The sequence below is a fragment of the Dermacentor silvarum genome, chromosome 3, assembly GCF_013339745.2.
Source record: "Dermacentor silvarum isolate Dsil-2018 chromosome 3, BIME_Dsil_1.4, whole genome shotgun sequence".
Taxonomy (NCBI): Eukaryota; Metazoa; Arthropoda; class Arachnida; order Ixodida; family Ixodidae; genus Dermacentor; species Dermacentor silvarum.
In genome coordinates this window covers 156,004,810-156,017,936 of record NC_051156.1, presented here as the reverse complement: position 1 = coordinate 156,017,936, position 13,127 = coordinate 156,004,810, and the positions used below count along the sequence as shown (strand labels likewise).

Sequence of the window (13,127 nt, the reverse complement as noted above, 5' to 3'; positions counted from 1 at the left end):
TTCCATAGGATACGATTTTTCCAGATCGTTGCGAAGTGTATCTACCGACTAGTTCTCTCGCAGAGTGCTCCAATTTGTCTTATACCGGGGTCACACGGCCACTTTTGATAGCGATCGAGACCGATCTGGATCGGAATGTTCGACCGCGATTGGCTCCCTTCCGCAGATTGAGCAAAGAATCCAATGGCGACCAAGAAATTCGACCCATATCGGGCTCGATCACGATCAAAAGTACGCCGTGTGACCCCCGTATTAGGCACTTTCACGAGGGCGCTCCCGACGGTCTGGCGTGGAGAGTATGTGTCAGTGTTGCCTGTTCGGTCTGGACTGTGAGCTTGCCTTGCGCTTGCATTGCGGAGAGGTAGCTTTCCTTCCGATGTTTCCGTTTATTTTTGTCACGAATGACTTACGCTCGTAAATAATGGCATATATACTCATCAAAAGGCTACAGGCCAGCACTGTGCAGTTTATGGGTGCACAAACAACCAGCGGAAAATAACGATTTTGGGGACTAAGTGTGTCCACAACACAGCACTCCGCGAGACCACTGCCGCGATGTGATATGTTCACGTTTCGCCGGTTTCCTGCATCACCTCAGGACTTGTCATTTCAGTCTAATGTGAACCAATGCACACATCAGTAAAATAACGCATTTTGGTAAACTCTTTTCGGCACATTTCCCAACAGGTTGCGAGAATTGTCAGCTCTTCGATGCAATATTTCTCGTATGTAGTGGCAGAGGCTACATTTGTTATTCTTTCAAACACGACTTCATTCCAGTGCCTAATACGGGGGCCACGCGGCGCACTTTTGATCGTGATCGAGGCCGATCTGGGTCAAATTTCTTGGTCGCGACTGGCTTCTTTGCTCAATCTGCGGAAGGGAGCCAATCGCGGTCGAACATTCCGATCCAGATCGTTCTCGATCGCTATCAAAAGTGGCCGTGTGACACCGGTATAAGACAAATTGAAGCACTCTGCGAGAGAACTAGTCGGTAAATACACTTCGCAACTATATGGGAAAATCGTGTCCTATGGAAGATGTATGCATACCCTGTGTTTACCAAAGCATTGTCTCTGCGTTCACACGCACCCTGCGCGGCCCTGCCCATAAAGTTAATAACTTCAACAGTGTGGTGCTGCATCGAGCTCACCCATCTTTGAGCGTTGTCTATGTGCTTGGGCAGCAAGAGAATGCAAAAACGAACGTGTCAACCTCATCAGCGCGGCCTAGCACCAGTGCTAGAGTTCGAGAACCGTAATGCGCTAACTGTGCATGGCGTAGAAATGCGCTAAATGAGCCCGCGCAAGTTAGAACGTAAAAAATGGTATTCGCATGGGTACGCGCGGACAATAGCATCATGCTTGCAAGACTAACAGTAACGAAAAAAAAATTATTCGCACAGTCGATCAAGTGAAATACTTACGTGCGTGCAGTGACCGCTTCGCTGACCACTAAGCGCTTTTCACTCACGGTCAGTAGTGGTTTACACTCATATGCATATGTATTTATTCGACAATTGTTGAGACTCGACATTACTTTATTATGAACATTCCCCGGAAACTAGAGAAAGAGCAGAGATGGCCCTAACACTGCAATATTATTGGCTTATTTCGCTTCAGAGATAGCGCACATGAACAATTCCTTCCGTACGCCGTATCTTCAATACAAACTTCGCGCACGATCTACGTTAAGGTTCACCGTGAGCGAAGCTTGTTCCAAATTTAGACATTCGAAAGAAAGCCATTCCAGGTAAACAAACGTAAAAAATAGGTAAACAAATATCTCTTTATAACAAGTCCTGTTATAATGTTATAATCCCTATTGGGATTGACAGTATGTATAAATAAATAACTACTAAATACTAAAAATAAAAATCTAGCACCTGGGCTGTATCAGTTGCGCTGGCATCTGTGATCACTGTCGCGCGTCGGTTCGCTGCAGGTACCGCGCTGCTCGATCGCCACGCTTATGTTTTGACATTTGGTTATAAGCACACTGCACCGCACCAGATCCAATAAATTTTGCATGATTGAGCTGTTCAGTTACGTCGGAAGCGTATGGAGTAACCACCGCATATCTACCAACCACTGACACGCGTCGTCGGGCCGCCGGCGCCTGGTTCTAAGCATTGCCCGACAGCTACGTACGCGCCTCCTTTCGCTAAATGAGGCAACCCTCAACCGCGAAACCTAATGGTGATCAGATTCAATTGACGATACGGTCACATGTGTCCAGCAATAACAATGAAATATACCGCTGATTATCACGCCAGGTCTCGACGAAGCAGACGCGGCTGCCGCCGCTACCGACGACGAAACACCACATCCACTGGCACTGCCTGGGCTTGCTGTTGCCATGGCACACCACACTGAGCGCTCACGCGAGCACGTGAAACACGTAACAAGTCAAGCCGCACAAGACAAGCGAAACGGAAGAAAACAATCGAAATAATGCGCGGCGAAGATCACACAACCGAAGTGCGGCAGGCCTGCTCTCTCGTAAGGCGCACAGTCCAGACCGGCGGCATAACATGTTCTGACGCTAGACGTCGCCCGCGTCGGCAAATGGCGCTGCTCAAACGTCGGTTTGTGAAAAGGTCTATAGATGAAGGAGCTTCGTAGACGTACGTGAGCGGCCTGATCGGCATGCGTGGTCCAGCCATCTGGTGGCGCAGAGCTTAACCAGCCAAATACCGAGCTAATATTACTGTAACCAAGTGTAAAACATTTTAAAACATGACAACGTGTTCAAGATTACGCTCTTGCCAAAAATTTGAGCCAGCAGCAAAGTAGAAAATACTTGGTTACCGCTATATTAGTTGTGTATTTGGTTGAGCTTTGTGCCGCCAGGTGGCTGCACCGTGCAAGCAGTGCACTTTTGCGCCTCCGTTCATCACGTAAAGCGTGGTAGAGCGGCCAGTACACTTGCGCTTGCGTTTATCTGAATACCGGACACGCTAAACTCTATTGTGGCAAACCTTCGACGTGAAGCGACGGCCGCAAACGCGTAGATGCTGGCCCCGTTTGGATTGGTTTGAATACCGAAAGTCCGATGCACTGTAGCCACTCCGCTCGTCTGCTGCCTTGCAGCGGGGCACGATGTTGCAGCGAGGCACGATGTCGCAGCTTCATATGTCGCCGATCGCTACGTTTGCAGCCCACAACGCAACAAGGGCGAACCATGGTGCTCGAGAAAAGAAATAACAAGACCAACACTGACCGCGCAGCTCTCGTCAACACGGAGCACGTTTTAACAAAAGCAGACGACACTTGCTGTGGGCCGGAAGTGCTTTTAGTGCAGTGATACATGTTCTTGTGCATTCTCTTTCTGTTACTTTCTTTTTATAGATATCAATTAATCAACATATAAACTATTCCGAACAACATTTGTTCACCATAATGGTGGAAAAAATATCGATGACCCGCCCTGGGCAGCCAATCGGATAGCTGACCAAGTGACGTGTTATGGGAAAATTGCTTCACTTGGGCACAAAACTCAGCGGGTTGGCGTGCTGCGATCGGTAGCCATGTACTTTTTTAAAACCTTGTAATAAATTACACGCTTTACGTGGAGCACTTAGATGCGTCCAGTAATGATCAGAAGGAGCTACTCTAACGACTCAGTACGTTTGTACAAAATCATCAAAACCGCTTCATGTACCCTTTCAAAAAAAAAAAAAAAGCGTGAGTACAGCAAAGATGTGAACACAAACCTGTAATACATACGTAGCCTTTGACCACAAGCGCGCGTAGCTTTACTGGCGTCGTGAATGTCAATACGTACATTGACTCAAGTCAAAGTCAACGAAAACGACCGTGAATACAAGCCTGCGTGCATATACAGTGGTGCTATAAAGGGGTACAAGTTGCGCCTACATACAGTGGCCTTATCAAAACATGTTAAAGAGTATGCGAGGTGTCGCTGCCGCCAGGAAAGTGTATGACCACAAAGACGGTCAATACAGGCCCACGTGCCTGTAGGATGCCTGTACTGTAACCTCCATTGACCTGTGACGAACTGCGATCCATTGCTTTCTTTGCAGAAGTGGTATCTTTTGTGTTCGCGGGCAGGCGTATCTTATGCAATGTCTATGAGTGTGTGAAAAATAAAATAAAATAAACTTTAATATAAATGAAAAATTATATGACAAGGTGAAGTAACAAAAATCAACATAACTTCTAATGAATGCTGCGGAAATATGCATATCACTCCATAATCATGCCATATAATATGTGTTATATAACCGTTACGAAATGCATGTTCGTATATAAAAGAACAGGAGCACGTATTACAAAAGAAAGAATACAATAACACGACTTTAATGACGTTTCGGCCGCACAGTCAAGTGTCAAAAACTTGGAGTACGCTTAAGCGTCGCCTTTGAGAGTGGAACGCGATAGCGTCATTGGACGTCGACACCGACACCGTATTTTCGTCGACATGGGGCCCGATAAAAATTTAGAAAGGCTCGGTTTTCAACATTCCCCTTAATGTTGCCTAGAACCAAAATACAGCGAAACACCGTCAGAATTGGAGGACACTAAAGCTTCCCGTTTAAGAGTAGACCGCGATAACATTTAAAGATCCTTGGCTGCTTATCACGCTTTTTTCTCGTATATTCAAATTACAATCTGACGCTATCACGTCTGTAGATTGTGGTTAAGTCGTACTTTACGATTTTTCTGACGAATTTTACTTTGAGAAATTCAATTTGGTTCACTAACGCCTGGCGCCACGCGAAGGGCCCGCCCGGTCGGGGTGGTTCGAGATGATGTGGTTCGGCATGATTATTTCCGCCAGTCGCCGATGCTTAACACCGACACCGATGCCGAAGCCGGATTTTCTGTGACGCGGGACCCTTAACGCTATGGCACTAAAATAAAACGCGAAAAGTAGTGAAGAATGACAGCTAGAAATCCACGTGCACACATTTTGACATCAAACAAACCAATGATGATGATGATGATATTTGGTGTTTCGTGGCGCAAGGGCCAAAGGTGGCCAAAGAGCGCCAAGACAATGAAAGATATGTTTGCCATGATCAGTGAGCTCCGATGATAGGATGCGATGTGGCTGTAAAGGGGCCTAAGAACAAATCGCTGTATAGAAGCGTAAAACATATATAGAATATAATTATGGCAGTGACGTGTGGAATGACCTGTGAGTGGGGAATAGATGAGAAGTGGGCATGGTGCTAAAACTAAACATATAGAGTAGCACGACTCCTACCGAAGGCCTTTGGCCAAAGACTACGAGGCACGTGCTTTCTTTAATAAAATACCGCAGCAGCGGCCTCTCCAGAGAGGCCGTGCTACAAGTCACCTGGGTATATAACACGAAAGTTCTGTATATCTTTTAAAAACGCGATGATGGATTGGTATTTAAAAATAGGTTCGTTGCCCAAAAACACACAAGGATGTAATGGGAGATTTTGCCGTGATGGTAATGGAAAATGTCTTTTCCTCTGAGGCTCCAGTTCAGGGCACTGCAAAAGGACATGAAGTACACTGAGTGGCTCGCCACATTCATCACAGACAGGGGGATCGCCACCGGACAATAAGTATGCGTGTGTACTGTATGTGTGTCCTGTCCTGAGTCTGCAAAGTGTAACCTGTGTGCGGCGTGTCTTTGATTCTGGTGACCAATGAGCGAGATGAGGCTTGATAGTGTGTAATTTGTTGCCCGTTTCTCTGTCCTACAGACGTTGCCGTAGGCCCTGACCTTTTTCTTAATAAAGGGTTTTAGGTCCATTACAGGGACGGCTATGGGTGAAGTGGCAGCGTCTGTATGAACTGATGTGGCAAGCTTGTCGGCCAACTCATTCCCTTCGATCTCGCGGTGCCCTGGCACCCAGCAGAGCACAATTTGCTGCTTGGATGTATACGCGGTGCAAATGGTGGAATAAAGAGTTATAATTACGGGGTTTCTGTGCCTACTTGAAGTGTTTAAACATTTCAACACGCTCAAAGAGTCAGTGTAAATGACTGCCTTGCGTATGTCTAGCTGTTTGATGTGTTTAACCGCCACCAGGATGGCGTAGGCCTCCGCTGTAAAGATGGTTGTGTTTGGGTGTAGAACTCCCGCAGAAGAAAAGGACGGACCGACTGCCGCGTAAGACACGCCAGCGTGTGACTTTGAAGCGCCAGTAAAATATTCTGGACAAGAGTATGTGTGCTGCAATTCGAGGAAGTGCATACGGATATGTGCGACCGGCGCATGCTTTGTGACCTCAATGAAGGACAGATCACAGTCAATCAGCTGCCACTGCCATGGCGGCAGCTCTACAGAAGGGGGCATGACATCGTGCTCATGGAGCGACACATCCATTTCTTCGGCAAGACTTCTTACTCGCAGTGCGTAGGGCTTTCTCACGGAAGGGCGGTTCAGAAAGGTTTGGGCACTGGACAGATCGTTTATAGTTGTGTAGGCAGGGTGTGTATTGTTTGAGTTCACTTTTAGGAAATATACAAAGGATAAGTAAGTTCTCTGTAGATGTAGCGACCATTCATTTGATTCGGCATAAACGCTTTCTACGGGGCTTGTTCTGAACGCACCCGTAGAGAGGCGGATACCCAGATGGTGGACAGGGTCTAACATCTTCAAGGCGCTCGGCGTCGCGGAGTGATATATAATGGAACCGTAGTCTATACGTGATCGAATGAGGCTTTTATATAGATTCAATAGACATCTTGTGTCACTACCCCACGTAGTGCGAGACAACACTTTCAAGATGCTCATTGTCTTCAGGCACTTGTTTCTTAAATACTTGAGATGTGGGATAAACGTTAACTTCGCGTCCAGAATTAGGCATAGGAATTTGTGTTCAGTTTTTACAGGTAGACCCTCACCCTGTATCTCGATGTTGGGATCAGGGTGCAGACCTCTCTTTCCGGAGAAGAGGACGCATGTGGACTTTTGTGGGTTAAGCCGAAAACCATTCTCGTCTGCCCACTTAGACAGTTTGTTCAGTCCAAGCTGAACCTGCCGCTCACAGATTGCAAGGTTACATGACGTGAAGCCTATCTGTACATCGTCGACATATACTGAATAAAATATGTTGCGTGGGATGTACAGACGCAGAGATTTCATTGTTATGATAAAAAGGGTGCAACTGAGCACACCACCCTGTGTTACTCCAGTTTCCTGCACATATGGTCTTGATAGGGCATTACCCACACGAACACGGAATCTGCGGTTGGACAGATAACTTTCAATGATATTCAGCATAATGCCACGTATTCCAAAGTGTGCGAGGTCTCTTAGTATTCCGAATCGCCACGTGGTGTCATATGTTTTTTCCATATCAAGGAAAACAGACAGGAAGAATTGCTTGTGGACAAAAGCCTCGCGAATCTGAGCCTCTAGGCGTATCAGATGGTCAGTGGTGGATCGGCCGTCGCGGAATCCACACTGGTATGGGTCAAGCAGCTTCTTTGATTCTAGGAAATGTATCAGACAGCGGTTTATCATCTTCTCAAAGACTTTGCAGATGCAGCTTGTTAGAGCTATGGGCCGATAACTCGATACGGACGATGGATCCTTGCCCTGCTTCAGGATAGGGATTACTATGGCCTCTTTCCAGGCAGAGGGGATCTCTCCGGAGGTCCATTTAGAGTTGTACAGGCAGAGAAGGGTTTTCTTTGTTTCAGAGGACAGGTTTTTCAACATTTCGTAGAGTATGCGGTCAGAGCCTGGGGCAGATTGGTTGCAACAGGTGAGTGATGCTTGCAGCTCTGCTAGGGAGAAAGGTAGGTTATATGGCTCGTTCCCAGTGCTCTTTTGGTCTAGTGTTTGTTTTTCTATTGCTGCTTTGTATTTTGTAAATGCTGGAGAATAGTGTGATGAACTGGACACATGTTCAAAATGTGCGCCCAAATGGTTCGCTTGGTCCTCCAGGCTATCTCCCTGCGTATGTACCAGGGGAGGCGGATGTGTTTGTCGTCCTCTTACTCTATTGACCCTGTTCCAAACCTTGGCCTCATCCGTGTATGAATTTATGCTTGATAAGAATGTTTGCCAGCTGTCTCTCCTGGCTTGTCTGCGCGTTCTCCTACCTTGGGATTTGATTTTCTTGAAATTGACGAGGTTTTCAGCAGTAGGAGAATCGCGAAGCTGCCTCCATGCTTTGTTCTGCTGCCTACGTGCGTTCCGGCATTGTTCATTCCACCACGGAACACGGCGTTTGCTAGAAAGTCCACTTGTTTGGGGAATACACTTAAGAGCTGCATCAACTACGAAATTAGTAAAATATTCGACGGCACCGTCAATTCCGAACAATGAAATGTCAGCCCACGAGAGCGTACTGGTAAGTGTTTGGAATTTCTTCCAGTCCGCTGCATCGACCTTCCACTGGGCGGCGTGTGGTGGAGATTTGTATTGTTTTGGTGTTCTCAGCAGTATTGGGAAATGGTCGCTCCCATAAGGGCTTTTTATAACTTCCCATTCAAGTTCAGGTAGTATGGATGGAGAAGCTATGCTCAGATCTATGGAGGAAAAGGTTTTATTTCCGAGACAATAATATGTGGCTTCTTTTTTATTTAGCAGACATGCACCGGATGAGAAAAGAAAGACCTCAATTAGACGGCCTCGTGCATCAATGCGAGAGTCGCCCCACAGACCGCTGTGCGCATTGAAATCGCCAAGAACAAGATAAGGTTCTGGCAATTCGTCTATAAATGACTGAAATTCATGTTTGTTTAGTTGGTAATGTGGGGGTATGTAAAGCGAGCAAATGGTGATGAGTCTGTTTAAGAGAACAAGTTGAACTGCCACTGCTTCGAGGGGCGTTTGTAGCCGCAAACGTTGACATGCTATGCTTTTGTGGATTACGATGGCAACACCGCCTGATGATGCGAGGGCATCATCACGATCTTTACGAAACGTAACATACTGTCGGAGAAAGTTTGTATGTGTCGATTTTAAGTGAGTTTCCTGTACACACAGCACTTTTGGGTTGTGTTCGTGGAGAAGTTCTTGCACATCATCGAGGTTCCTAAAGAGGCCTCTGACGTTCCATTGTATGATTTGTGTATCCATACTGCAATTAAATAGGTGCTGTGTGTACTAAAAAAATGGAAGTGTTGCCTTAGATTACAGAGCCCTTTCCAGGCCCTGTAACGCGGGATTTGTCCTTTCTGAAGCAGTCGAGGGAACCTCGCCGCTCCTTTGGCGCTTGGTGCGCCGTCGGGATGGGTGTGGTGTCCATTGCCTCTTGTGAAGCGCCGGACACGCGCTCTTGCGAGCGAGAAGTTTCGCGGGAAAGTCTCCCCGCGAAGGACGAGGCATTCGCGCCCACCAGCCCTGAGGTCGATGGGGCTGCCTTTGTGCCTGAGCTGCGCCGGCTGTTGCTAGCGCCAGCAGGGGCCGGTGAGGGTGAGGCAGCCTTGACTGCACCCACCGTGGGAGCTGCTGGCGGGCCTGCGAGTTCGCTACGCGTAGCGCAGGCTGCCACCGAGGACTGTTGTTGTGCCGGCAACCCTAGGGTAACCGGGCCTGTTTGCTGGTTGGGTGGAGTAGGCTTAGCGCCTTCCACCCTGGGGGCAGGAGCCACAAGCGACAGCTCGCTGCGTGCGGCCTGTGCAGGTGGCAGTAGCCGCTGCGACGCTGCCCCTTGACGCGCCGCATCAGCGTAAGTAGTCGTGTGGAATGGCGAGCACCTTTTGCGTGCTTCCCTGAACGATATGTTTTCATGGACTTTCAGTGTTATAATTTACTTCTCTTTTTTCCAACTTGGACAAGACCGGGAGTACGCCGAATGCTCACCATCGCAATTAACGCAGTGAGGTGTGGCCTCGCAATTGTCTGAGGCATGACCTTGTACTCCACACTTAGCACAGGTGAGTCGGCCACGGCAGCTCTGCGAGCCATGGCCGAATCTTTGACATTGGTAGCATCGCCTAGGATTTGGTATGTATGGTCTTATGGCTATCTTTGTGTAGCCTGTTTCAATGGTTTGTGGCAATTCGCTCAATTCAAATGTAAGTATCAGATGTTTCGTGGGGATTTCTTTGTTGTCCCGTCTCATAACAATGCGCTGCACATTCGTGACGTTTTGCTCCTTCCATCCTTCCAACAGTTCAGTTTCAGATAGGTCAATGAGGTCTGCTTCTGATACTACCCCCCGTACTGTGTTCATGGACCGATGCGGTGAAACGGTAACTGGGACATCACCAAAAGTAACAAGTTTGCTGAGTCTATTGTATTGTTCTTTGTCACGTAGTTCAAGAAGAAGGTCCCCACTTGGCATTTTGGTAGCCTTGTAGCCAGGGCCTAGCGTGTTGGTCAAGCTCTTTGCAACTACAAATGGGGATATTGTTCTGGCTAGTTTTTCTGTTCTTTCACTATGCACTACTTGAAATAGCGGGAAAATGTCTTTAGGTCGCGTGAACAGGTTCAATATCTCATCGGTGCGTCCCCTCTTGTGAGGGAGACGATCAAGAAGTCGAGGAAAAGCGGGCGTTCCCATAACAGTTTAGTGTTGTTCGGCAGCAATGGCAGCCACCCACCACGGAGTCCAACAAGGGGACGCTGCAGCACTTAACGTGTAAGGGTGCAGGCGCCAGCCGTACATTGCCACTATAACCTTATATAAAAACCCAAGAGAGGGCACCTACACAAGGTTAACCCAAGCCGCCTATGAAAAGTGTGGAAGTAACAGAAGAGAAGAGGTGACAGGACAGTGAGGACAGAAAAATAGAGAAGAAAAAGATCGGAGAGGGGGACAGGAAAAGGCGACCGCCGATTTCCCCCGGGTGGGTCAGTCCGGGGGTGCCGTCTATGTGAAGCAGAGGCCAAAGAGGTGTGTTGCCTCCGCCGGGGGGCCTTAAAGGTCCAAACACCCGACATTAGCTCAACCTCCAGGATCCCCCTTTCCCCAGACACGGCTAAGCCACGCACGGCTTCGCGTGGGAGGGTCCAACCCCCGTGTGCTCAGGTACGTGGTGGCGCAACTCACCAAACGCCTGCTTGCGCAGACGCCCCTGCGGGGATCAAACAAACCAAAGTGATCGGGATAAATGTTTATGTGCAAGCATAATAAGGGGCCACGAAACTTGCGAGGAGTAAGCACACTAAACGGGTAAAACGGAAAGTTTACCAGCACTTTCATTGATTCCACAAGTTGCCACTTTAAATTTATTAATTAGAAAGGATTCTCGAAGCTCTATTTCATGGTGGGAATGAAAACCAGATTAAAGGATTATTGCGGTGATTCTGTGAAATAAGTGGCCCAGAATGCGCACGTGTTTTGATAGCGGAAGATGAGGGACAGTAATAGCGTGACATTTATGGTTGTTAAAAGCGGTATCTGAACGGCGTTTCAGTTTGTCCAACGTACTGCTATTTGCAAACAGAACATTCGATCAAATAGATATAGTTGTTAGTCTCGCACGTAAAATAACCTTTAACTTTCATGTGGAAATTGGAGGCAGTGCTTTTGGCAATACATGATGTCGTCATATGTGCACAAACCTTGCACTGTGTTTTCTTTCAAGGTCGGCAACCCGCAGTCTCAGGAATCCTTGTTTTAGATAACGTTAAGATGTCATGCAGATTACGAGGCCGTCTGAAGACTATCCGAGGTGGTTCTGAAAAGGCAACTTTAAAGCGATCACTCTGTGCTAGTATATTGAAATGATCTTTAAGGATTGGCGAAACATTTGGAACCGATACTGAGTCGGTTAGAACAAGGGTACTTTGTGTCTGAATAGACGATTGCTGAGTCTGAATAGACGATTGCTTTTTACATGCGAAGCATCTTATGGCGGGGGCTTTGTCCGTCCCTCCCGTGGCGCCCGACACCCCCACAGCGCATGCGCGTCCCCGCCCCCTCTCTCCCCTCTCCTACGCTTCCCCCTTTCTCTCCTCTAGGAACCCTCTACGGAGCGGCGCCCGCGTACCACACCCCCACAGCGCATGCGCGTCCCCTCCCCCTCTACCTCTCCTACGCTCCCCCTTTTCGCTCCTCTAGGAATCCGCTACGGAGCGGCGCCCGCGTCCCACACCCCCACAGCGCATGCGCGTCCCCTCCCCCTCTCTTTCCTCTCCTACGCTCCCCCCTTTCTCTCGTCTAGGAATCCACAGCGGCGCGCACGACAGGTGGTGCGACAGCTGCATACTCCGCTGGGGGCGCCACGGTAGTTCCGCGGTATGAAAATGACGGAGCGCGCGCTCCTCATTCTCCTGTGCAGCGCCGCGATAAGCGTTTGGGCCGCTGCCGCAAAACCATCTCCCGCTCAAGCTAACCATCTCCCCGCTGCTTCGCATCCACACATGGTTCCCTTTAGCGGGAGATGGAGTAATTTTTTGCGCAGAACAAATCCTTCCGATTCAGTGCATCGGCCCTTTAAACGGCATCACCTACAATATGACCTGGGTATTCCTGCTGGATTAAAGCTTCGCGAAGTTATTCACAGTTTTCATAAAAGTCGGTTCCGAGCAAAGCTTCTTAAAGCGGAGCGCCTCAATATATGGTATGCTGATTTTCCAGCATTTTACGTGAGCACTTTTAAAGTGACGATAACGATGCATGTCAGTTGGTTTTCTGTATAGTATAGTGGTTAAGTTTTTGCTAGATAAGAAAACTGTAACGTCCAGAAAGTTAATCGTAGAACAAGAGCACTCACGCGAAAAAGAAATAGATGGGTGGGCGTAATTAAAATCTGCTATAAATCATAACAGTTCATTTTCACCATGAGGCCTGATCAGAAAAACGTCGTCTATAAACCGCTTATAATAAGGAAGTTTTAGTTCGCGCTTGCCAAGAAAGTCATTCTCCAGAACAGACATAAAAATGCTAGCAGAATTACGCCTAGTGCGAGTGCCCATTTATGTGTCGCTTCATTGAAGGTAATGCGAACCGTCAGATTCAAATTATTTGAGCTGTAAAATTGATTTACCAACACTTTTTTTATCATCAGAGGATCTGTCATATGTCATATGCCATCACTATGGGGGATGTTTGTATATAGTGAAACCACATCTAATGTAACAAGCATTAGATGTGGCTTAATGCCACTCTTTCTACGCGCAAGTTTCTGTTCTGGTTTTATTGTGATAGCAATGATATGGACACTTCAAACTGATTTCTGCCGTCGGCGTCGCCTTCGCCGCCGTGAGCTTCCGTA

General features: G+C 47.8%; 1 protein-coding gene across 1 annotated transcript in view; it reads right to left on the bottom strand.

Moving 5' to 3' along the window:
* Window positions 1-13,127, bottom strand: part of LOC119444926 (uncharacterized) — a 281,467-nt gene that overhangs the window by 56,237 nt on the left and 212,103 nt on the right. The window lies entirely within an intron of this gene.